The 3,584-nt window shown below is 39.0% G+C and overlaps 1 pseudogene; it reads left to right on the plus strand.

Annotated features, from left to right (window-relative positions):
* Window positions 1-364: 364 nt before the first annotated feature.
* LOC111786292 lies at window positions 365-3,418 on the plus strand (annotated as a pseudogene).
* Window positions 3,419-3,584: the final 166 nt, after the last annotated feature.

Genomic DNA, 3,584 nt, shown 5'->3' on the forward strand with positions numbered 1-3,584 from the left:
ATCAGAGCAACAATAAAGCTTGTGTTGACCTTTTTTTGTCTAATAAATGCATCCCTTCTAGAAGTCGGGGTTTATTGCACGTATTAGCTCTAGAACTACTACGGTTATCAGAGTAACAAGTACCATCAAACAAACTATTTTCGTCGACATTTTCATATATTTATAGGTGCGATATTGACTTCGGAGATGAATCGGCATTTCCATTATATTAATGAAATCAATGAAATATTATTAAAAAAAAAATATAAAGTGAATATAATATTATTATAAATATTTTAATTAATTTTCTTTATTTTCCAAATTATTAAAACGGGATTAAAAATTAGTGGCAGGGAATTTGGAATTAGATTGTACGAGTAATTAATTACCACTTCGCCGCCAAGCTCCCGCCTCTTCCTGCCTTCGATTTTCACGATGGCAACAAGTTTCAGGCCAAATCTCAAGTGGAGTTTTCAAATTCAGGCTCATTCTCGCCGGAGCTCCTCTTCCAAGGCTTCTCCATATGCCTGTTAGTTCTTTTTCTCTGAAGCATTTCTTGACTTTTGCTTTGATTCTAAGCCTATTACTACGATGCTGAATTAGAAACTAGCGTCGATTGATATCTGTGTTTATGTATGAATTCTGAGCTTATTTCTTCTGTCTTGTGATGATGCGATTCAGCAAGCTTCAGGGTGTTACTGATTGGTTTTCGCATTTTTTAGATTGCTTTGTTGTACTTGTCGTTGTAATCAATAGTTAAATTGCTCTCGCGGCGATAATCTTAATCGTTTGAGAAATGAAATTTTGGGGCCTTTCTTGGAAATTTTGTATTAAAGATGATGAACATCCCACCAAAAATGTTGCGATAATTATTGAGTATTCCTTGTCACATAGATGAGCAATGGATTCTGTGGAGATTTCTGAAGTGACGGTTCATGAATTTTAAATTTGTTCTAAGTTTTCTGGGCTTGTTTGGCTATGAAGATTTTTCACTTAATGGCCCACCGCGAGCAGATATTATCCTCTTTGAGTTTTCCCTTTTGGACTTTTCCTCAAATCTCTCAAGAAGAGGATTCCACAACCTTATAAAAAACGATTCGTTCTCCTCCCCAACTGATGTGAGATCTCATAATTCAGGACCTGATCGAATGTGGGACCCCCAATCCACCCCTCTTGGGGGGCCAGCGTCCTCCTTCGGGACTTACCTCCTTACTGACACATCGCCCGGTGTTTGGCCCTGATACCATTTGTAACGGCCCAAGCCCACCGCCAGTAGATATTGTCCTCTTTGAACTTTTCCATTCAAGATTCCCCTCAATGTTTTTAAAACGCATCTACTAGGGAGAGGTTTTCACACTCTTATAAAGTATTTCGTTTTCCTCCCCAACCGATGTGGGATCTTATAATTACTGACTACAAAACTGTTTATGATTAGCTAGTTGTTGATAACTTCGCTTGTCTATCAATGAAGCGTGCATTGGATGCTTGTGAGAAAGAGCCTCGTGTATTAACATCCTTTAATTAAATCATTTTCTAAGTTTCTGTCATGATTTTTGGCGTTGGAATGCATGTAGTGTACTAGTCTTAGTCTCTAATTTTGTTCAGTTCTACATTTTAAAACAACTAAAGGCAGGGAAGCTTCTTTTGGTTCAGGAAGACTTTCCTTCTTCTCCAGTATTTGTGAGGAAGGAGAATTTATCCCTAGAGAGACCTTTAAAACGTACACTTGCTTGTCCGAAGCTCCACAAACCTCGGCCGATGATCTGTTAGATTTGAAAGAGATAGAGGTTAGCCCTGCGCAATGAACGTCACACAACACCCACATATAGTCTTGACTTGTCTTAGTTTATTGTTCTTGGCGTTGAATCTAACAATTAATAGTTCCTTACTTGAAAATAATTTTAGATCGTAATAGTTGCACGTAGGATCAAATCCACAAGGACGAGTTTGGTTCATTCATTGAAAGTACAAATATAAACTCGAGCGCTTTGGAAATGATGCGGTAAAATGAAAGGAGAGAACGAGAAAAGTCGATATGGATAAGAATCCAGCTAAAGATATAGTTTCAGGAGTATATTTGCATCATATCAGATGGATCTTATATGTTATTACCATTCTCATCACTCTTATATCTCAGATAAACAATAAGGCAAGGCCACTCGGTCATTTGCATTACGGGTTAAAATGCACCAGGCCGTCCAGAGTAGATGACAATTTTTCTGCTGGTACGAGCTTGCCTACTGGCAAAGCGTCGTCTTTTGGCATGTTGATGAAAAACATTGATGTTTTGGAGGAAACTTTTGCTGAATCAGGCATGCTAAGCTTGGGAAGAGATGGCCAAAATGACTTAGCCATTGAGGACGGTGGATATCATAATGTACACCCAAAAACAGATGGCCAGAATGATGATGTCGTAGTTTACTCTGGAAAAAGAGCAGGAAGAAGATCAGTAAAAAAGAGAGCAGTGGATAATGCTGATAAAGTTGCTTCCCAGCCGCTAACTACACGAGCGGCTAAAGAAAAATTTCGTAATTCCTCGATATTTTCAAGAAAAAGAGCGTTTAAAAGACCGACCGTTGCACGAAATGAAGTTGAAATATCCACAGGGGTTAAGGTTGATTCATCTCTGATATGCTCACAATCATCTTTTCAATACTTATTATGCTAAGCTTGTGTCTCATTGCAGGTAGTTGCAAATTTAGAAAGAATTAGAGAAACTTTAGAGAAGGAAACTGGAAAAATATCAAGCATGAGTTGCTGGGCCAATGCTGCTGGTGTTGATATAAAGGACCTCCAAAAACAGCTGCAATTTGGTTGGTTCTGTCAAGATGAACTCTTAAGGACTACTAATTCATTAGTTCGGTTCCTTTCGAAGAAATATCGATGCTCTGGACTACCGATGGAGGACTTAGTTCAGGTCGATTCATTTCCATTTTATGAGAAAATGGAGAGGATATGCATCTTGATGTTTATGTTCTTGTATGTTCATAGGCTGGAGCTGTTGGTGTTCTGCAAGGTGTGGAAAGGTTTGACCCGAAAAGGGGTTTTAGATTCTCAACCTATATCCATTACTGGATAAGGAAATCGATGTCGAGCGTTGTTGCACGAAATTCAAGGGGTATTCGAATTCCAGTATGATTCTGTTTTCACCGGTAGGCGATTTTTCGTAAAGTTTTCATATTCATGTATAACTGACTCGTCTTTATAATTCTTTGTAGTGGTCATTGACCAAGGCAATGAATCAGATCGAAAGGCCTTGAACAACGGTAGTAGTCGATATTCTGATGATGATATAGCGAAGGCCACTGGTCTTCCTTTGGCTAAGGTTAGACTTGTTAACAACTGCTTAAGAGTTGTGGGTTCGATTGATCAGAAGAGGAGTGATGGCCTAAATGTGAAATATATGGTATGATTCTCTCTTCCATACAAGGTTTTATTGTGAGATCCTATATCAGCTGGGGAGGAGAACGAAACACCCTTTATAAGGGTGTGGAAACCTCTCCCTAGCAGACGCGTTTTAAAAACCTTGAGGGGAAGCCCAAAGAGGACGACATTTGCCAGTGGTGGGTTTGGGTCGTTACAAATGGTATCAGAGCCAGACAATG

This window comes from Cucurbita pepo, unplaced genomic scaffold (genome assembly GCF_002806865.2).
Source record: "Cucurbita pepo subsp. pepo cultivar mu-cu-16 unplaced genomic scaffold, ASM280686v2 Cp4.1_scaffold001324, whole genome shotgun sequence".
NCBI lineage: Eukaryota > Viridiplantae > Streptophyta > Magnoliopsida > Cucurbitales > Cucurbitaceae > Cucurbita > Cucurbita pepo.